Source organism: Rattus norvegicus, chromosome 2, assembly GCF_036323735.1.
Source record: "Rattus norvegicus strain BN/NHsdMcwi chromosome 2, GRCr8, whole genome shotgun sequence".
Classification (NCBI taxonomy): Eukaryota; Metazoa; Chordata; class Mammalia; order Rodentia; family Muridae; genus Rattus; species Rattus norvegicus.
Window position 1 is genome coordinate 56,466,008 of NC_086020.1, and position 24,378 is coordinate 56,490,385.

A 24,378-nucleotide genomic window follows, 5' to 3' on the forward strand; every position below is an offset into this window, starting at 1 on the left:
TAGGGCATTAAATTTTGCAAAAAAAAAAAAAGAACTGCTAAAATTTAACTAACATTTAATAGACTTATTTATACAATTTAAGAAACTTATGTCTTTGAAAATTTTATACTAAAATAGTATATATTTCTTAGTTTAGTGCTTATTTTTCTTGTTCATTTGTATTTTTCTGTGTAAAAATTTGAGGAAGTAGAATTTATGGCATCTGATCTGTGATCCATCTATTCACGTTTGATTGCCAGTCTGTTTTTCTCCTAACTCTAGCTTTTGGACCTCTAGAAAAACAGGCTAATGATAGTTGCTAGGACAGGAATCATTACCTATGGGATGATTTGAGCAGGATGTTCCAGGTTTACAGTCGCTTACTGTACACAAACCGAAAATTTATTGATTTATGAGGCACGGCTCCTTAGAGAATGTCACATAAGCAATAAAACACTCTGTATTTTAAAATTAGATTTTTTATGACTTGAAATTTCCCCACTGTATGAGCAAATCTCATTAGATTGCGTCTATTACCAGGAACAGAGGACTCTTGTCTCATGCAGGAAGGAAGAACTTAGGCAGCCACACAAGATGCTTCAACCCTTTGCTCCCTTCGTAGGTGACATTTGATTGCCTTGTGACATTTCTATATTAGTAAGGCTTATCAAAAGGTAAGAACTTTTATTTTTTAAAAATGAATCTGATTTGAAATATTAAGGCACGTTTTGATGCATTTTGTTAGTTCTTTTCCTTATACAAGGTTTTTAAGATATTTCACTGAATTTTATTTTTGAGGCTCAGTTGAGTGTGACACACAGTTAACCTTCAGGATCTCTGTGGACCTGAAGGTGAATGTAAGCTAATTTTTTTGTCTACATTTCCTAAGTGCCTGCATCACAGCATATGCCATCATATCTTCCTGAGGTGGTTCTGAGAATCAAAACAAGGGCCTTTGACATGCTGGGCAAACACTTCTGACTCTCTAACTGAGCTAAAGTCCCAGCCTTATTTTAGAATCTTTTAAATAAAGTACTTAAATTCTTGTTTTCCAAATGTTGGTAGAATGTATATGCATATATATCCCTGATTTCCTTTATATCTCTTCACCCTTGAATTTTTTTATAATAAATTTTAATCTTTATGTCAGAACATTTTTGGATTTTCTACTGACATAATCATGTTATCTATAGATTTTTGTAGTTTTATTTCTGATTTTCATCACTTATCCTTTTTTATAACTTATCTTTTTGTTTATCACATTAGTTATGAGCTCTAGTAAATTACTGTGAGTGTACAAATTTTATAAGAAAAAAATCTATTTTTTTCCCATTGTGATGACACCTACAGGCCCTTTTCAATTTCCCAAATCAGATTAGTGATTCCTAACTTTGGTCTGAAGTCAACCATGAAGGAAAGTGAAGTTTTACCAAGAATATTTTAAAAACTTATAGTCGAGCTGGTGCCTACTTAGTAGTTTCACCCCTACTGACTAGGGCTCACAGGACTTGAAGATACTTGCATCCTACTGGAGGAGAAGGATAATCTTAATATCACCAAGACACAAACCTGAGACCTAAAGCAGGTCCCGTCTGCAAGATATACGGGCACAATAGTGACAGAAATGTTATGAGAGTAACCAACTCTCGTAATGGATTTAAGGCCCACTCCATGAAATGGAACCCTTATCTGACACTGATAAAATGGCCAAGAACATGAGACTAAGTACATCATGTTTCTAGGGGAAAACTTAATCCTATTATTCTGTTAAATAAAAACATCAGTAAAACAGTTCCTAAGGGCATTCTGCTATGTGCATGGATCAGAGCGTTGCTCAATTTTCACCAGATAGAGACCCGTAACTGGATAACTTGTAGAGAATGAGAGATTTTGGAGTACTCAATCTTAAATGTGAATGCCTTAAATGTGAGAGTTTGTTAGTGAGCTAGAGAGGTTAGGTGACTCTAACAAAACAGTGTCTTCCAGACACAAGAGGACGGATGCACACATGAACTGACAACAACCGCAGCAAAATGTATAAGAACTGAGCAAGTCAAATGGGGGTCCCAATGCCAAGAAGTGGAGTTGGGTACATGGTCTCACTGCTAAGAAGCTGAGGTTGATATCTGTTGGCAAAGGGAAAACCAGTTGTATCCAAAGGAAGTGTCACTCATTATACCAATCACACTTATGCTCAGGAGCAAACGACCAGCACAAATGAAGTCAATCTTACTTTGGACTTTTTGTTTTAGTTTCTTTTATTTTCACAATTTTTATCTCGTTAGTTTTTGCTTTTGCAAAATCTTGTGGGTTCTTTGTGGTTTTTTTTTAGAGAGAGAGAGAGAGAGAGAGAGAGAGAGAGAGAGAGAGAGAGAGAGAGAAGGAATAAAGTTGGGTGGGTAAGGAGATGGAAAGGATATGGAAGAAGTTGAGAGAGGGGAAATCATAGAATATAGTGTATGGATGTATTTCTCAAAATAAAGGAAAAGAAAGTCAAAATTCCCTAAATTTATTATGATTGTTATTACTACCATTGTAAGAATTATAGTAAACCTTGTACATTGTCAGAGGAAGTAGCCAGGGAAGCAAAACTGTTAGGGCAAACATCCATATATTCTGCTGATTCTGTCGACATCACATGGTGCCTAGCTAGTAATAAAAGATCAGATTTCTGAGACCCGGTGAGAGAGAGACCCAACCGCCTGGTCAGGTGGGCACTCCTGAGGCTGCAGAGCGGAAGAGACCACCAACTCTGCTCACCCCTGCCCACATCCCTGGCCCAAGAGGAAACTGTATAAGGCCTCTGGGCTCCCGTGGGGGAGGGCCCAGGAGCAGCAGGACCCCTGTCCCTGAGACACCACCAGAACCAGAAGGAAACAGACCGGATAAACAGTTCTCTGCACCCAAATCCCGTGGGAGGGAGAGCTGAACCTTCAGAGAGGCAGACAAGCCTGGGAAAGCAGAAGAGACTGCTCTCTGCACACACATCTCGGACGCCAGAGGAAAAAGCCAAAGACCATCTGGAACCCTGGTGCACTGAAGCTCCCGGAAGGGGCGGCACAGGTCTTCCTGGTTGCTGCCGCTGCAGAGAGCCCGTGGGGAGCACCCCACGAGCGAACCTGAGCCTCGGGACCACAGGTAAGACCAAATTTTCTGCTGCAAGAAAGCTGCCTGGTGAACTCAAGACACAGGCCCACAGGAACAGCTGAAGACCTGTAGAGAGGAAAAACTACACGCCAGAAAGCAGAACACTCTGTCCCCATAACTGACTGAAAGAGAGGAAAACAGGTCTACAGCACTCCTGTCACACAGGCTTATAGGACAGTCTAGCCACTGTCAGAAATAGCAGAAAAAAGTAACACTAGAGATAATATGATGGCGAGAGGCAAGCGCAGGAACCCAAGCAACAGAAACCAAGACTACATGCCATCATCGGAGCCCAATTCTCCCACCAAAACAAACATGGAATATCCAAACACACCAGAAAAGCAAGATCTAGTTACAAAATCATATTTGATCATGATGCTGGAGGACTTCAAGAAAGACATGAACACACTTAGGGAAGCACGGGAAAACATTAATAAACAAGTAAAAGCCTACAGAGAGGAATCGCAAAAATCCCTGAAAGAATTCCAGGAAAACACAATCAAACAGTTGAAGGAATTAAAAATGGAAATAGAAGCAATCAAGAAAGAACACATGGAAACAACCCTGGATATAGAAAACCAAAAGAAGAGACAAGGAGCTGTAGATACAAGCCTCACCAACAGAATTCAAGAGATGGAAGAGAGAATCTCAGGAGCAGAAGATTCCATAGAAATCATTGACTCAACTGTCAAAGATAATGTAAAGCGGAAAAAGCTACTGGTCCAAAACATACAGGAAATCCAGGACTCAATGAGAAGATCAAACCTAAGGATAATAGGTATAGAAGAGAGTGAAGACTCCCAGCTCAAAGGACCAGTAAATATCTTCAACAAAATCATAGAAGAAAACTTCCCTAACCTAAAAAAAGAGATACCCATAGGCATACAAGAAGCCTACAGAACTCCAAATAGATTGGACCAGAAAAGAAACACCTCCCGTCACATAATTGTCAAAACACCAAACGCACAAAATAAAGAAAGAATATTAAAAGCAGTAAGGGAAAAAGGTCAAGTAACATATAAAGGGAGACCTATCAGAATCACACCAGACTTCTCGCCAGAAACTATGAAGGCCAGAAGATCCTGGACTGATGTCATACAGACCCTAAGAGAACACAAATGCCAGCCCAGGTTACTGTATCCAGCAAAACTCTCAATAAACATTGATGGAGAAACCAAGATATTCCATGACAAAACCAAATTTACACAATATCTTTCTACAAATCCAGCACTGCAAAGGATAATAAAGGGTAAAGCCCAACATAAGGAGGCAAGCTATACCCTAGAAGAAGCAAGAAACTAATCGTCTTGGCAACAAAACAAAGAGAATGAAAGCACACAAACATAACCTCACATCCAAATATGAATATAAAGGGAAGCAATAATCACTATTCCTTAATATCTCTCAATATCAATGGCCTCAACTCCCCAATAAAAAGACATAGATTAACAAACTGGATACGCAATGAGGACCCTGCATTCTGCTGCCTACAGGAAACACACCTCAGAGACAAAGACAGACACTACCTCAGAGTGAAAGGCTGGAAAACAACTTTCCAAGCAAATGGTCAGAAGAAGCAAGCTGGAGTAGCCATTCTAATATCAAATAAAATCAATTTCCAACTAAAAGTCATCAAAAAAGATAAGGAAGGACACTTCATATTCATCAAAGGAAAAATCCACCAAGATGAACTCTCAATCCTAAATATCTATGCCCCAAATACAAGGGCACCTACATACGTAAAAGAAACCTTACTAAAGCTCAAAACACACATTGCACCTCACACAATAATAGTGGGAGACTTCAACACCCCACTCTCATCAATGGACAGATCATGGAAACAGAAATTAAACAGTGATGTCGACAGACTAAGAGAAGTCATGAGCCAAATGGACTTAACGGATATTTATAGAACATTCTATCCTAAAGCAAAAGGATATACCTTCTTCTCAGCTCCTCATGGTACTTTCTCCAAAATTGACCATATAATTGGTCAAAAAACAGGCCTCAACAGGTACAGAAAGATAGAGATAATCCCATGCATGCTATCGGACCACCACGGCCTAAAACTGGTCTTCAATAACAATAAGGGAAGAATGCCCACATATACGTGGAAATTGAACAATGCTCTACTCAATGATAACCTGGTCAAGGAAGAAATAAAGAAAGAAATTAAAAACTTTTTAGAATTTAATGAAAATGAAGATACAACATACCCAAACTTATGGGACACAATGAAAGCTGTGCTAAGAGGAAAACTCATAGCGCTGAGTGCCTGCAGAAAGAAACAGGAAAGAGCATATGTCAGCAGCTTGACAGCACACCTAAAAGCTCTAGAACAAAAGGAAGCAAATACACCCAGGAGTAGTAGAAGGCAGGAAATAATCAAACTCAGAGCTGAAATCAACCAAGTAGAAACAAAAAGGACCATAGAAAGAATCAACAGAACCAAAAGTTGGTTCTTTGAGAAAATCAACAAGATAGATAAACCCTTAGCCAGACTAACGAGAGGACACAGAGAGTGCGTCCAAATTAACAAAATTAGAAATGAAAAGGGAGACATAACTACAGATTCAGAGGAAATTCAAAAAATCATCAGATCTTACTATAAAAACCTATATTCAACAAAATTTGAAAATCTTCAGGAAATGGACAATTTCCTAGACAGATACCAGGTATCGAAGTTAAATCAGGAACAGATAAACCAGTTAAACAACCCCATAACTCCTAAGGAAATAGAAGCAGTCATTAAAGGTCTTCCAACCAAAAAGAGCCCAGGTCCAGACGGGTTTAGTGCAGAATTCTATCAAACCTTCATAGAAGACCTCATACCAATATTATCCAAACTATTCCACAAAATTGAAACAGATGGAGCACTACCGAATTCCTTCTACGAAGCCACAATTACTCTTATACCTAAACCACACAAAGACACAACAAAGAAAGAGAACTTCAGACCAATTTCCCTTATGAATATCGACGCAAAAATACTCAATAAAATTCTGGCAAACCGAATTCAAGAGCACATCAAAACAATCATCCACCATGATCAAGTAGGCTTCATCCCAGGCATGCAGGGATGGTTTAATATACGGAAAACCATCAACGTGATCCATCATATAAACAAACTGAAAGAACAAAACCACATGATCATTTCATTAGATGCTGAGAAAGCATTTGACAAAATTCAACACCCCTTCATGATAAAAGTCCTGGAAAGAATAGGAATTCAAGGCCCATACCTAAACATAGTAAAAGCCATATACAGCAAACCAGTTGCTAACATTAAACTAAATGGAGAGAAACTCGAAGCAATCCCACTAAAATCAGGGACTAGACAAGGCTGCCCACTCTCTCCCTACTTATTCAATATAGTTCTTGAAGTTCTAGCCAGAGCAATCAGACAACAAAAGGAGATCAAGGGGATACAGATCGGAAAAGAAGAAGTCAAAATATCACTATTTGCAGATGACATGATAGTATATTTAAGTGATCCCAAAAGTTCCACCAGAGAACTACTAAAGCTGATAAACAACTTCAGCAAAGTGGCTGGGTATAAAATTAACTCAAATAAATCAGTTGCCTTCCTCTATACAAAAGAGAAACAAGCCGAGAAAGAAATTAGGGAAACGACACCCTTCATAATAGACCCAAATAATATAAAGTACCTTGGTGTGACTTTAACCAAGCAATTAAAAGATCTGTACAATAAGAACTTCAAGACACTGAGGAAAGAAATTGAAGAAGACCTCAGAAGATGGAAAGATCTCCCATGCTCATGTATTGGCAGGATTAATATAGTAAAAATGGCCATTTTACCAAAAGCAATCTACAGATTCAATGCAATCCCCATCAAAATACCAATCCAATTCTTCAAAGAGTTAGACAGAACAATTTGCAAATTCATCTGGAATAACAAAAAACCCAGGATAGCTAAAGCTATCCTCAACAATAAAAGGACTTCAGGGGGAATCACTATCCCTGATCTCAAGCAGTATTACAGAGCAATAGTGATAAAAACTGCATGGTATTGGTACAGAGACAGACAGATAGACCAATGGAATAGAATTGAAGACCCAGAAATGAACCCACACACCTATGGTCACTTGATTTTTGACAAAGGAGCCAAAACCATCCAATGGAAAAAAGATAGCATTTTCAGCAAATGGTGCTGGTTCAACTGGAGGGCAACATGTAGAAGAATGCAGATCGATCCATGCTTATCACCCTGTACAAAGCTTAAGTCCAAGTGGATCAAGGACCTCCACATCAAACCAGACACACTCAAACTAATAGAAGAAAAACTAGGGAAGCATCTGGAACACATGGGCACTGGAAAAAATTTCCTGAACAAAACACCAATGGCTTATGCTCTAAGATCAAGAATCGACAAATGGGATCTCATAAAACTGCAAAGCTTCTGTAAGGCAAAGGACACGGTGGTTAGGACAAAACGGCAACCAACAGATTGGGAAAAGATCTTTACCAATCCTACAACAGATAGAGGCCTTATATCCAAAATATACAAAGAACTCAAGAAGTTAGACCGCAGGGAAACAAATAACCCTATTAAAAAATGGGGTTCAGAGCTAAACAAAGAATTCACAGCTGAGGAACGCCGAATGGCTGAGAAAACACCTAAAGAAATGTTCAACATCTTTAGTCATAAGGGAAATGCAAATCAAAACAACCCTGAGATTTCACCTCACACCAGTGAGAATGGCTAAGATCAAAAACTCAGGTGACAGCAGATGCTGGCGAGGATGTGGAGAAAGAGGAACACTCCTCCATTGTTGGTGGGATTGCAGACTGGTAAAACCATTCTGGAAATCAGTCTGGAGGTTCCTCAGAAAATTGGACATTGAACTGCCTGAGGATCCAGCTATACCTCTCTTGGGCATATACCCAAAAGATGCCTCAACATATAAAAGAGACACGTGCTCCACTATGTTCATCGCAGCCTTATTTATAATAGCCAGAAACTGGAAAGAACCCAGATGCCCTTCAACAGAGGAATGGATACAGAAAATGTGGTACATCTACACAATGGAATATTACTCAGCTATCAAAAACAACGAGTTTATGAAATTCGTAGGCAAATGGTTGGAACTGGAAAATATCATCCTGAGTGAGCTAACCCAATCACAGAAAGACATACATGGTATGCACTCATTGATAAGTGGCTATTAGCCCAAATGCTTGAATTACCCTAGATCCCTAGAACAAACGAAACTCAAGACGGATGATCAAAATGTGAATGCTTCACTCCTTCTTTAAATGAGGAAAAAGAATACCCTTGGCAGGGAATGGAGGGGCAAAGATTAAAACAGAGACTGAAGGAACACCCATTCAGAGCCTGCCCCACATGTGGCCCATACATATACAGCCACCCAATTAGACAAGATGGATGAAGCAAAGAAGTGCAGACCGACAGGAGCCGGATGTAGATCGCTCCTGAGAGACACAGCCAGAATACAGCAAATACAGAGGCGAATGCCAGCAGCAAACCACTGAACTGAGAATAGGTCCCCCGTTGAAGGAATCAGAGAAAGAACTGGAAGAGCTTGAAGGGGCTCGAGACCCCAAAAGTACAACAATGTCAAGCAACCAGAGCTTCCAGGGACTAAGCCACTACCTAAAGACTATATATGGACTGACCCTGGACTCTGACCCCATAGGTAGCAATGAATATCCTAGTAAGAGCACCAGTGGAAGGGGAAGCCCTGGGTCCTGCTAAGACTGAACCCCCAGTGAACTAGACTATGGGGGGAGGGCGGTATGGGGGGAGGGTTGGGAGGGGAACACCCATAAGGAAGGGGAGGGGGGAGGGGGATTTTGCCCGGAAACCGGGAAAGGGAATAACACTTGAAATGTATATAAGAAATACTCAAGTTAATAAAAAAAAAATTAAAAAAAAAATCAGATTTCTTGGTTGTTGTCAGAAATACTTAGGGTGTGACTAAGTCTTCATAAAACTAAGTGAACAAATTTTAAGACAAATTTTTGAAGGGCTGTAAATAATCCCCTGTGGCAAAGATTTCCACCAAGAAATTATCTATGTGATGCCAGCATCGGTGGTAGTGGGAACTACTGAATTCTCTGTTATGACTTGTACTGTGGGAGTGGGATGGGATACCACTGCTACTATTCCCATACCTGAGATTGTTTATCACTTGATTTGGGTTGGTGGCTCCTAGCTTCAGCTGAAAGCTGGAGCAGTGTCTGGTGCATGCAATCCCACCACGGCTGATGAGGAACCAAAAGCTCATGCAGCTGACGTGACTTCCCCAGCCACAGGTCTCATTGGTGTGGTAGGTCATCAGCAAACCTCATGACTTTGACCTACTGTATAGAGAGCTAATGAGACCGAAAATAGAAAGTTCTAGGAACTGACAACAGATCAGGGGATTTCCAGAAATGTAATTTACATAATCATAGTAAAAACAAGTATTCTATATGGACCTAGAGGCAGGACAGAATCTTTTTAATGTCTGTTTTCACCTATTTTCTGTGAGATGACATCATTCTATCTCCCAGTAGCAATGCTGTGGATCTGCTTGCTTCCTATGGTGCTTAAGAGTCATACCATAGAAGCCCTGAAGGGTTCATTCATTTTACCCTCATACTGAAGTTGTTTCTCTTCATTTGTTTTCTTCTCTAGTTGGGGACTGTGCCAAAGACTCCAGAAAGCACTTACTGCCTGTGCAGAGGGCACCTTGCTTTGGGTACCCTACGTATCTGGGACCTGATGATCTTCTGATGAATAGGTTTTTCTGGAAGGATAGCTGGAGGAATGTGTGTGTGTGTGTGTGTGTGTGTGTGTGTGTGTGTGTGTGTGTGTGTGTTAGAGAGAGAAAGAGAGAGATAGAGATAGAGATAGAGAGAGAGAGAGAGAGAGAGAGAGAGAGAGAGAGATCATGAATAACAGGTGGTGCTCAGTTACAGTTAAGCTTGTATTTCCCTCTGTTTGGACCAAAGTTGATTTCCTCCCCCAGCTCATCATTACAGTTCTAACCCAAATATTGAACAATGAGAGTGTATTTGGAGATAGGGCCATTAGAAGGGGCAAGTAAATTAATGTGAGGTTAGTATGGTGGAGCCTCATTTACTGTTAGTACTACTGTCATTATTAGAAGCTTACATACATAGAGACATTAAGGGTGATCGTGTTCAGAGAAAGGAAGACGGTAGCAATCTGAATATCAATAAGACAGGCTTCAGGGGAAGCTGAAACTCCTAATACCCTAACTTAAATTCTAAATTCCAGAAAGGTGAGAAAATCAGTTTCTTCTGTCCAAGTCACTGGGTGTGTGGTGTTTTGTATGACAGTCATGGCCATTCGCTATCTCCTTTATTCTTCGTCTCTTCCTTCAGGAAATACTGTGTGGCTTCCCTGTCCTAGGTACCCATAATCCCCATGGTCTATCTCTGCTATAAGCTATTCCGCTTCATGGCCTGCTGGGAGCTATGCACAGAGCCCCTCTACGAAACACTTGATGATTGCTATATCTTATTCGTGCAAATCCAAGGTCTCATCCCTTCCTTTCATTGGATGAAGAGATGAATTCTATCATCTCTTCTCACTCACTCATTAAAAACATTAGACTTTACCCTAAAAGTTGATATAAAATACTTGTAGTGAATACTGTCATCCTTAAAGATTTTTGCTATTTCAGAGTTGTGGTTTTTACTCCTGGCATTCTTCTCCCAAATGACTTGAAAAAGCCAACCTATCATCTATGCAGGCCTCAACAACAAATACAGGTCATCTACATTTCAGCTACTGGGATGCCTAGATGAGGTTAGAAGATGGAGGTGAGTAACCACCATGCTTGGTGGACAATCTTGAGTACTAGCCTGCAACTTACAAGTGACAGTTTCTTAGGTATCTGAAGAAAATCCAATTCACTTCTTTGGTTCTTTCAGCAACTCCAGAGTCATAAGAACCATTGTGTTATTGTCTTCTAGAGTTCTCTTAACCCACATAGAACATCAGAGGAACCATTAGTGCTTTGAGGACTGAAAGAGTTCACATTTTGCCAAAATATTTATGAAACACCTGGGTATTAGCAGGCTCTTGTTGTCTACCAGGACTTTACTGAGGGTAGAGGGATGCTAGCACAAGTTTTAGTAAGTTAGTTTCAGAAGTCCCTAAGTCTTCAGCATCCATTCATTTTCACTTGTCCCTCCATACCTCTCTGTGGGTACATTTTATTTTCAGGGGAAAAGTGTTTATGTTTAAAGGATTACAGAGATATTATTATGTTGAAAATTAATATATAAATATTGTTTTTAATATAGAAATTATTCATATATAAATGTCATGTTAATAAAACATGTATACTAAATGTTATATAATTTTATTAAATATTAATATATGGTATATTATAAATAGTATATAATTACATATAGTTGACATATTATATATAATTTATATATTATATAATTTATATAACTTATAATATAATTATAATATAATATAGTTATGTAATATAATATGATATATTATATATATATATATTTATATATAGTTATAATTATAATATAGTTATGTAATATATAACATACATATTATATTATGTACAATTTATATATAAAATATATGATAAATTATACATTTGATATAGTATATATTACATACTATATACATATAATATAATAAATATCTTTTAAAATATAGCATATATACTATATTATAATATTTAATGTATGTAATAGATATAAATATATATAAACCAAATATATAAATAAAATATATAAGATAGAAATATTTAACATATTTTATTATACAAAATGTTAATTTTAATATATAAATCTGACTTGAGGATAACATTGGGTATCTGCTTCTGCATTTCTCTATTGTCCTGTGTAATCACAAATGTATCTTCACAGTGTTAATGTTTGTGAAAGCACGTGAGGATTTGCTTCATTTGAATTTGGTACTGTCATATTGTCATATGCTTTTAGTCATTATATTACAAGGTAAAGAGCATTATATTTTGGTATTTGTTATTTTAAAGTAGTAAAATAGAATCTATATAGATACTTTGCTTAGGTTTTGGTAAATTTTAGTTTTATATTAAAAAAGAGATAATCTTGTCAGTGTCCTTTGATTTGATCCAATCCCATTACCAAGATGAAGTATTTGTCCGAACGAATCATTCTGTAAGTATCGGACTCACCATAAGGGGCTTTAAGGATATTTTCTAATTTACAAGTCTTTGGCTAGCCTCCCTTTTCACTCTGTGTTTATACAGGGACTGCCTAATTAGATTTTATAGGAATTTATAAAGTAGATATATTATAGTCAATTTTTGTTTTCTCCCTAGACTCCAATACGTTTTAAATCCAAGCACATACTGGCTGCACAGTTTTTAAAATAATTTTATTTCAGATAATTGTTCTGAGTGCCTGAAGCTTATTTAAATAAGCATAGAAGTAGAAACTTAGCTGTTTCAAGAGACACTGAGAAGATCTTAGAAAGCTTCTAGAATCCTCCAAGGATTTCATTAAAACTTTTCCAAATTGTCTGAGAGTAGCTGAATCGTAGAGGGAGATATGGAGACAAAGTTTGGAGCAAAGACTGAAGGAATGGACATTCAGAGCCTACCCTACCTGGGGATCCAGCCCATATATGTACAGCCACCAGACCCAGACAATTTTGCTGATGCCAAGAAGTGCATGCTGACAGGAGCCTGATATAGCTGTCTCCTGAGAGGCTCAGCTAGAGCATGACAAATACAGAGGCAAATGCTAGCAGCAAATCATTGAACTCAGAACAGGGTCCTCACTGGAGGAGTTAGAGAAAGGATTGAAGGAGCTGAAGGGGTTTGCAACCTCATAAGAACAACAATGCCAACCAACCAGAGCTCCCAGGGACTAAACCACCATTCAAAGACTACACATGGACAGGCCCATGGCTCCAGCTGCATATGTAGCAGAGAATGGCCTTGTTGGGCACCAATGGAAGGAGAAGTCCTTGGTCCTACCACAGTTGCATCCCCCAGTGTAGGAGAATGTCAGGGCAGGGAGGCAGGAAGGGGTGGGTGGATGGGTGGGGGAGCATCTCATAGAAGAAGGGGGAGGGGATAGGATAGGGGGCTTATGGACAAGAAACCAGGAAAGGAGATAACATTTGAAATATAAATAAAAAATATCCAATAAAAAAAGGAACTCCAGATTATTTATCTGATCCACACTTTGGAATAAAACCAATGACATTTTCATCAGTAACCTTTTTATATCTAGTGTTTATCTGTGATAACTATTTGTTTTATTCCTAAAGTGCATAGTTGCATTAATATAGCTATAATAAATTATATGACAAGAGTAATGTCAAGTTTGGTGAGTTCACAAATTAACGTTTCCAAAGACCTTTACATCTCACTTTCCGTTTACCTTGTATAAAGAGAAAATCGGGGATAAGAAACACATGTAATAGAGAGGGTATTGTGCTTGGATATTCAGTGAGCTATGGGGAAAATTATCCATTAGTTCAGTGATTGAACGATTGATTGATGGGAGCTAGGGTGGGATACAGGAGGAATTACAAAAGGAGATCGTTCCTTTTTCTTGACCTATGCTAGACATTAATTTCTCCAGACAGTACACTGAGGTCAAGTATGTTTTAATAGCCAACTGTTTTCTCTTGAGTCTGATAGGGGAGAAAGTGTCAGCTAAATGAGGCTTCTTTATCTAACATTGGGTCGATGGTAGGAAATGACTAAGGGGGAGTCGGGGAAAAGAATTTTGGAGACATTGATCTGCAAGTTTCTTCTAGTCAGACAAGAATCTGCGGAGTGTGCCAAACTTGCCTCCCACATCCCCTTAGCCAGTCAACTCCAGTTCCTGCTTTTAGGAGCACCACCGGGCCTCCTTATTAGTTACATAAACAACAAAATATCAGAAGTTCTCATCCGCATCTCAGTTGTTTTCCCCTCCTAGTGCTGGCCTTGCACCCTTGTTTATAGCTCTCTTTTCCAGCCCTTGATTCACACTGTAAGACTCATTGAGTTTTTTTCTTCTTGTACATCTGGGTTTTCTCGTCTTCCTCATCATACTCAGCACATTGGTGGAAGTTTGAAGGTACACTAGGAATTTGGGTAACAAGAAACCCAGCACAGAGAGATTACATCTGTCAGGCAGCTTTTTCTTAGCTATATGACAAAAGATAAAAACCTCAGATTAATAGTTTTGCATTAGGACAAAACAAGTTGTTTTGTGTTCTGGGTTCATGAAGACTTTATTGTGGCTTTAATGGCCTTCAACTGAGATGATCTGTATTCATGAAACCTTGCATTTTTACAGAGAGAAAGATGAAGACACAGTTATTGTGAATTTGTATTATTTTTGCTCTCTCTCTTCTCTCTGTATGTGAGTCTGTCTCCAGTCTGTGTGTGTGTGTGTCTGTTTGTCTGGCTCTCTCTCTCTCTCTCTCTCTCTCTCTCTCTCTCTCTCTCTCCCTGTTTGTGTGTGTATGTATGTGTATGTGTGTGTGTATGTATGTGTATGTGTGTGTATGTGTATGTGTATGTGTGTGTATGTATATGTGTGTATGTGTATGTGTATGTGTGTGTATGTATGTGTATATGTATGTGTGTATGTGTATGTGTGTGTATGTGTGTGTATGTGTATGTGTGTGTGTATGTGTATGTGTGTGTGTATGTGTATGTGTGTGTGTATGTGTGTGTGTGTATGTGTATGTGTATGTGTGTGTGTGTGTGTGTATGTGTATGTGTGTGTGTATGTGTATGTGTACGTTTGTTTGCAGGAGCCAGTAGAGGTCAGAAGAGGAGATCAAATCTCCTTGGACTGGAATGGCGGGTGATTGTGTGACACCACGAGGGTGCTGGGAACTTACTTGCTTCTCTGCACAAGTAGTAATTATTGTTAAATACTAAGCTGTCTTACCAGGATTTAACTTCGTATGTGGAAATAGACTCACTTACTGTACTGTAGTGAAGATTAGTGTTTGACTGGCCTGTTTGCTGCTTTAATACTATGTAATAATGATGATGATAATAATAATAATAATAATAATAATAATGGTGATGATAAAAACATTGTTTTATGACATTTGGATAATTATTGTAGGTGTCAGATCTGAGTTGGGAATAAGCACGTATTGAATTGTCACAATGTGGGAAGATTTAACTAAATTGCATGTGTCCACTGAAAGTCACTAATAGGACACCTAGACTGCACTCAACTTGTTTGGAGTAAATGTCTCCAATCTATGTGCTTTAATTTTCTAACCATTATGATGGCTTTAGGGATAGGGAGAAGCTTTGAGTTTTCAGTTCCTGAGTTCAGAATCCAAAGAAGTATTTGATTAGACTCATCACACATTTGAGGCTACTCTTAACACTGAAGTGCATTTGGAGTTAATTTTGTGAGTTTCAAGTTAAAAGCATTTTCTCCCCTCAGGGAAGAAAACAATAAGTCATGCCAATACAAGCTATTAACCACTTGACAGAAAAATAATTTACAAAGCAATCGCTAAAGAATGTAGCCAGGTGTACACAACAATTGGAAATGATTTGAGCTGCTACAGGATATTGGCAAGGGCGATTCATCTAGCTCACTTGAGCCTCAGGGTTCTGGGTGATAAGAATGGTGTAGGAGGCTGAGAGACGACATGTTGCTCCAGTCAAACCTCATCCATGATATTCGAAATGTTCACAGACCTTGGAGGGGTATGGAAGTTTCTCTGGAGAGTTCCAGAATATGCTATGGTCCACATCTCTCACCTTTAAAAGACAATGATCTTTTCCCTTAGACTTCACCTTACTTATAGGAATAGTGGTGATTATTATTCAATTGTTGTTGGAGAATAAATTAGAAAAACATTTTAAGATTTGTGTTACAAACTCAGAAGAGGAAGGACACAAAATCCTCAAGTTTTATGTCAGATGATCTGTTGGTTTCAGAGATATTTGAAATTAGAATCCACATCAAAGAAATTGAGAAGAAAATGTCAATCAAGAAAGACAAACAGATTATACAGCACCTGAGACAGTAGCACCAGAAGATGAAGAGCAGTTCAAAGTGATATTTTGGCAGAGAGAAAAAATATTGTAGTGGGAATCAAAGGGGAGAGGCACATCCAAAAGTGAGGGTTCAGTGTTCAGTGGGTTGGATGTCTCTGTCTCCTGTCTCTGACTCCCTCTAACTTTAGTTATTTTTTGCAAGAGGCCTCACCTCTACAAGTCTGTTTTGTATTCTTTGCAAAGCAGGTATCACCCTTAGAGTTGGAGGTGAAGGAATGAGGTAAATTGAAAGGAATAAGGTCATGGCTGGGCTTCATAGCACTTTAGAAGATGTTCCTTTTAGGTGGGTGTTGAAATCAGGCTGGGCCCTGCAGTAACTTGGCTCTGTTCTGTGTAAAATGATGTTTTTCAGGTTGTGTTGGCTATTTGAGTAGATTCCATTTTACAAAGAGAAATTGGGTCCATTTTGAGTGATAATGCAAAAGCACTATGAGTTTGAACCTTGTTACATACAAGGACACCACCATTGGCCTGACACCATCTACAAGGCACAGACCCATAAACATCTCATTCTTAAAAGTAAAAAGATACTACTTATAAACTTTTTTTTAATTTGATATACTTGTTTTTAATGAGAGGGATTCAGGGCATAGTGAATCTATGATGAACAATTAAAATCATTTTAAGAACAGTTGACATAACAGTTTATCACAATATTATAAATCAAAAAATTAAAATCAGAATTGCCAAGCATAGTTATTCATGCTGTGTGCAACACAAGCCCAGTAGTATTAGTCACACGGACTATTTACTTGTGCTGTTTAATCATTTATATCTCACCAGTTTTATGGTTGCTTGGTAACATCTTTTTTTTTCAATTTTTATTTATTTATTTTTTCTCCATCTTTATTAACTTGGGTATTTCTTATTTACATTTCGATTGTTATTCCCTTTCCTGGTTTCCAGGCCAACATCCCCCTAACCCCTCGCCCTCCCCTTCTATTTGGGTGTTCCCCTCCCCATCCTCCCCCCATTACTGCCCTCCCCCCAACAATCATGTTCACTGGGGGTTCAGTCTTGGCAGGACCAAGGGCTTCCCCTTCCACTGGTGCTCTTACTAGGATAAACTTTTTTAAAAACAATTTATTAGATATATTTCTTTACTTACATTTCAAATGTTATTCCGTTTCCCAGTTTCCTGTCCATAAGCCCCCATCTCCTCCCCCTCCCCCATATGGGTATTCCCTCAATCCATCCCCCTTACTGCCCCCCCATATTCCCCTGCACTGGGGGTCCAACCTTGGCAGGACCAAGGGCTTCCCCTTCCACTGGTGCCCCAACAAGGCTATTCTCTGCTACATATGCAGTTGGAGCCCAGTGTCAGTCCATGTATATATAGTCTTGGATAGTGGTTTAGTCCCTGGAAGCTCTGGTTGGTTGGCATTGTTGTTCTGATGTGGTTGCAAGCTCCTTCAACTCTTTCAATACTTCTTCTAATTCCCCCCAAGGGGGTCTTGTTCTCAGTTTGGTGGTTTGCTGGTAGCATAGACTTCTGTATTGGACATGCTCTGAATATGTCTCTCAGGAGAGATCCAGTCCCTTTCAGCAAGCATTTCTTTTTTTAGCTTCATCAATCTTATCTAGTTGATAATGGGTCACATGTGGGGCAGGCTCTGAATGGCCGTTCCTTCAGTTGCTGCTGTAAACTTTGTTTCCATATCCCCTCCTATGGATATTTCCCCCTTTTAAGAAGGAGTGGGAGCATCCACATTTTGGTCATCCTTCTTCTTGAGCTTGCTGTGGTCTGTAGATTGCATCTTGGGTAGTTCCAGCTTTTGGGTTAATATCCACTTATCAATGAGTACATACCACGTGTGTTTTTCTGTGATTGGGTTACCTCACTCAGGATGATATTTTCTAGTTCATTCCATTTGCCTATGAATTTCATGAAGTCATTGTTTTTGATAGCTGAGTAGTACTCCATTGTGTAGATGTACCACATTTTTTGAATCCATTCCTCTGTTGAAGGGCATCTGGGTTCTTTCCAGCTTTTGGCTATTATAAATAAGGCTGCTATGAACATAGTGGAGCATGTGTCTTTGTTGTATGTTGGAGCGGCCTGTACCAGCAGTTCTGGTCTGCACCCAGGACCTAACTAAACCGGCAAAACAGCTCTTTGCTCCCAAATCCCGTTGGGGAGAGAGCTGGACCCTCAGAAGTGTGGGCATTCCTGAGAAGTCAGAGGAGACTACCCTCTGCCCACAGTCCAGACACAAGAGGAAATCACATAGTGCTAACTGTACCCACTGGGTGCAAGAACCAAGGAGCAATCAGGGGCAGGACCCTTGGATTCTTGTCAATGCCTAGAGCTGGAAGACAGTCTCCAGGGATGCTGACACACCTGAGAGCAGAGGTAAGACCCACTTTTAGGCTACCAAGTGACCTGCCTGGTGGATTCAGGATACACAGAGGTAGAAGTCCTCTGGGTCAGGGCACTTCCTGTTTCTGGCTCTGCCTGGAAGTGAACTGATACCTTCCACAGTTCCCTTCACCCAAATCCCATGGGGAAGAGAGCAGACACCCAGGAGTGTAGACATCCTGAGACAGACTGCCACTTCTGCACTCCTCTGCACATATCCACAGTCCAAGGGGAAACTGCACAGTGCCTCTGGACAGAGGGATATAGGAACAGACAGCTGCCGTTACCTGCGGTTCTGGTCTGTGCCCAGGACCTAACTGAACCAGCCAAACAGCTCCCTGCACCCAAATCCCGTGGAGAAGAGAGCTGAACACCCAGGAGTTCAGACATCCTGAGACCGCAGGACAGACTGCCACTTATAAACTTTTGAATGTAGGTTGGGGACATGACTGCATGGGCATATTAAAACTGTATGAGGAAAAGCCTGAGGACTTACTGAGCACATCAGAACTAAGAAACACAAAATAAACTCAACAAAATACCATAAGGAGAAGGACACTTAACAGTGCTGGCAATGGCCCTTGCCAACCTATTATCTAACTACCCAATATGTACTAAAAAGGACTGTAAAAAAATAAACAAACACTCCTCCATTGTTGGTGGGATTGCAGACTGGTAAAACCATTCTGGAAATCAGTCTGGAGGTTCCTCAGAAAATTGGACATTGAACTGCCTGAGGATCCAGCTATACCTCTCTTGGGCATATACCCAAAAGATGCCTCAACATATAAAAGAGACACGTGCTCCACTATGTTCATCGCAGCCTTATTTATAATAGCCAGAAGCTGGAAAGAACCCAGATCCCCTTCAACAGAGGAATGGATACAGAAAATGTGGTACATCTACACAATGGAATATTACTCAGCTATCAAAAACAACGAGTTTATGAAATTCGTAGGCAAATGGTTGGAACTGGAAAATATCATCCTGAGTGAGCTAACCCAATCACAGAAAGACGTACATGGTATGCACTCATTGATAAGTGGCTATTAGCCCAAATGCTTGAATTACCCTAGATCCCTAGAACAAACGAAACTCAAGACGGATGATCAAGATGTGAATGCTTCACTCCTTCTTTAAATGAGGAAAAAGAATACCCTTGGCAGGGAAGGGAGAGGCAAAGATTAAAACAGAGACTGAAGGAACACCCATTCGGAGCCTGCCCCACATGTGGCCCAGACATATACAGCCACCCAATTAGACAAGATGGATGAAGCAAAGAAGTGCAGACCGACAGGAGCCGGATGTAGATCGCTCCTGAGAGACACAGCCAGAATACAGCAAATACAGAGGCGAATGCCAGCAGCAAACCACTGAACTGAGAATAGGACCCCCGTTGAAGGAATCAGAGAAAGAACTGGAAGAGCTTGAAGGGGCTAGAGACCCCATATGAACAACAATGCCAAGCAACCAGAGCTTCCAGGGACTAAGCCACTACCTAAAGACTATACATAGACTCACCCTGGACTCTGACCTCATAGGTAGCAATGAATATCCTAGTAAGAGCACCAGTGGAAGGGGAAGCCCTGGGTCCTGCTAAGACTGAACCCCCAGTGAACTAGTCTATGGGGGGAGGGCGGCAATGGGGGGAGGGTTGGGAGGGGAACACCCATAAGGAAGGGGAGGGGGGAGGGGGATGTTTGCCCGGAAACCGGGAAAGGGAATAACACTCGAAATGTATATAAGAAATACTCAAGTTAATAAAAAAAATAAACAAACAAACAAACAACAACAACAAACCAAAACAAAAACAAAAACAAAAAAAACAAAAAAACAATCCTGAATGTTCCAAGGGCTTCAGCTCAGATTGATGCTTACTACAGACACGGTCTTCTCAAATTACAATTTGTACATTTATCTAAGTCCATGAAAATACCATCCTCATCTGGATGCTGTAGTCCTCGCTGCTCTGTACTGGCTCAGCTCTAAGGAGTTCAACTTTGAGTGCCCTACAGTTCTGCTTTGCTTCCTAGCAGCACTCAAGTGTTCATCAGTCACTGCTTGGCCTGTCTGCTTCTGTCTCCAGTGAGTTCCTTTTAGCTCCTTAAATTCTGCTATGTCCTCTTTAACTCCCTTGTACTTATTCTGTCACACATGTTTGTGCATGTGTGCACACACAGAGAGACACACACACAGACAGGCGCATACATGAATAGACACACACAAACACAGAGACACACTCACCCACAGACACAAACAGACATGCACAGACAAATAGAGACACACTCACATACACAGACACATATAGGGATACAGACAGACAGACTCAGACACATACACATAATAACATAGATTCACACACACAGGCAGATAAATACACTCATACAGAAACATACATATAGAAACACCCACAGACATACACACACTCATACACAGACAACCCCCTCCCCCCACACACAAACTTTAAGAGAAGTTATTACTGGCAAACTGCTGTGAACAAGGCCTGTACATCTTATTTAGTCTACTGTTATTCTATAAATTTTGACTGTAAAAACATGCATTTCTATGTTTTTGACATAGTGCATTTATGCTAGTAGTCCTGTTGAATTTAAAAACTATCAAATCATCCTTTCTAATAATACTATTTTATTATAGCAATAACATTGTTTTCTAGTTGCAATTACTGCTCAAAGGACGTAGATATTTGCAGGATTCGTTATTGTATAAAATTCAGGCATAGAAAATTTCTGTTAAACATCAAGGATCTCTGTTTTCAGAAAACTCTGGAAGATGGCTCATGGCCTTGCCAAGGTCCCTTATGCAACAGGATTCTCTTCTCCTATAAAGGAGGTAACAATGTCCCAAATGATAGTTGATGTCCTGTATATAAGACATTATTTCCTGTCCTTTTTTAATTTGAAACAGCAAAATTTTGGGAAAAATGTGCTAAGTTATTGTGCTGACTAGTGTTATGTCAACTTGATGAAAGCTAGTCAATTGGGAAGAAAAATTTTCTGCCAAGAAAATGACCCATCAGATTGGTCTGTGGCTAAAATTGGGATATCCTGATTGTTGACTGGTGATTGATATGAGTATGTTAGGCCCATAGGAGGGTTGTGCCACCTCTGAGAGGCTGGTTCTACGTTGTACAAAAACACAGGCTAAGCAAGTCAGTAAATAGCTTTCCTCTGGGCCTCTGCTGCAGTTCCTACCTTCAGCTTCTTGACTTGAGTTCCTGTCCCATCTTCTTTTACAGGTTGAATGTGACCTGAGATTTGTAAGCAGAAATAAATCCTTTCTGCCTCAAGTTGCTTGTGAACATGGTGTTTCATCACAGTGAAAGAAACCTTAACTAAAACAGAAACTTGTAGCAGATGATGAGTTATTTTGGGTCTTATCTGATCATTTGTTTTGGGAAACTTTGTGGTGGCACTTCAACATTCTGCTGGAAAAGCCATTGAGTACTCTGTGCTTTGGGAGGTCTAAGGATAAGAATGCTAAGAACAATGAACACAGTGCGGAACTCACTTGTGAAGTGTGGGGGAGGCGAAAACTCTATGGGGGCCATTTATAGCATCTTATATTATTTTTGCTTTTCTGGACAGTTCATATTGATCATCTGGATCTGACAGTTAAGTAATCAAGAAGAGAGCAGCATAATTAGGTAAAAAAAATCTTCTGGGAGTATTTCCTCAGGGTCAGCACACAGAAACTGGAGTCCAGGGGATACCAGCCAAACTGGGTAAAGTGCAAGAGTCTCCCAGATGGTACTGGTTCTGAGGGCATCAAAAGGTCATGGGCAGCAATTGAAACTAGGCACCGTGAAAAAGCCAAATGGAAACTGCCTGAGATGTCTCTACCAGCTAAAATAGTGAGCCAAAATCAATATCAAATTCTTGCAGGAATTACAATTTGGGTCATCACTGAGGATTGGGGATGCAGGGAGTGATTCCCAACACATCTCCAAGACTCTTCCATTTGTTTTGTGCAGATGGATCATGGAGAATGAAAATTAATCATCACCACATTATCAGGTAGTGATTTTTATTGCAGATGTCGACTAAATCCTTATATGAGCAGGTTAACATATCTAGAATATGGTATGCAGCTACTGATCTTCAAAATGCCATTTTCTTAATACCTATTTATAAGAACCACCAGAAGCAATTTTTTTTTCTGCTAGCAAAACCAAGAGCATTACCTTTAGTCTTACCTCAAGTGCACATTAACTTTCCAGGCTTGTGTCATAGCATACTTCAAATTATCTTGATCATCTGTCTCTCTCACATATTGTCATACTGATCCACTATATTAATGACGTTATGCTGATTGGACCAATTGAGCAGGAAGTAACAATCACTTTGGACGTGATGGTAACACTTATGGACACCAGAGAACGTTATGTGTTCTCATGTTTGGGCTTGTGTTGTGTCCCATTCATCTACCTATCTATTTTTGTATCAGTATATTTTTACAATATATTTTTATTGCTATAGCTTTGTTGTATATTTTGAAATCTGAAATGGTAATACTTTCTGTCTTTCCCACTCCATTCCCCAACCCACAATGGAGTGATTACCAACAATCACTACCAGTGGCCTGAGAGGGAAGTCGAGTCAGGGATGAAGAGATCTCAGTTGGAGAGTGAGCATAGCAAGAACAGACACTCAGGAGGCAGGCTTCAGCGAGACGGCTTGTTTAATTGGGTTTAAACAAAGGCAATTTAAACCTTTGGGGATTAGTAGAGGCTATGAGTGTACATCACTGGCCAGGGTCAGGGTACTAGAGATGCTTCATTTGCATAAGGAGAAATTCCAGGTGCTGCTGGACATGACCTTATAAGGGAAGAGGAAATTGAACTGGGCTGCTGGGCTATATGACCTCCTATGGTGGGGTAAAATTGAGGGCATCAGTCTGCAAGTGCCAGGACAAGCAGACCTGGGCCAAGTGGGGAACAATCCTACTCCTACTGAACTCAGGATGGGATTCTCATAGTTTGAACTTGCCTCAACTGCACATTCACTCCAGGCCTGATCCCCATGACTCTGTGGCTCCCCAAGGCCTGCATTATTTTTCTTGCTCAGGATTACTTTGGTTATCTGAGGTCTTTTGTGGGTCCATATAAATTTTAGAATATTTTTTTTCTATTTCTATGAATATTGGGATGTGGATTTTACTTGGATAGCGCTGAATCTGTTGGTTGTTAGTAGAATGATAATTTTCAAATATTAATTGCAAATACATTCTATCAATCCACAAGCATGAGATACTACATTCTCTTGTGTCTTTCCAAGTCCTGCATAACCATGTGGAAGAAAGAGTGCGCCATGGTTTCCCGCCCCTGGAACAGAACCAGCAGGATGTGGGCCTCCATGCGTGTTGACGGTTGCTAGGTGTGAGGCTTGTTATATAATAATGTACACAATTCACTTTATGTTTCCTCTTCAGCAAATATTCTCCCTGCCAAAATTATCAGGGAATAACACCCACGCCAAGGTTAACGACTCCAGGATAATCAGAGATAGCAGGAGTTCCAGAGGCGAGGGTGTGTCTATGTCCTTACAAAAAATGGTAAATATTGTGACCTTCAGGATAGCTCTTAAGACTCTAGGAGAGAGCTCTGAAAACATGAGTTCAAAATATATATTTTCTTAACTATGCAAAATGTAAGGATGCAATATGAATTATATGAGGGGCTTCACAAATATATATTTATGACGTAAAGTTCTGAAATTACTATAAGAAATCAGGAAAAGTTTTTCAGGATATTGGAATGACCAAAGACTTCTTGGATAAGACCCTCCAGAAAACAAAAGCAAGAACACACAAATGGTGCTATATTCA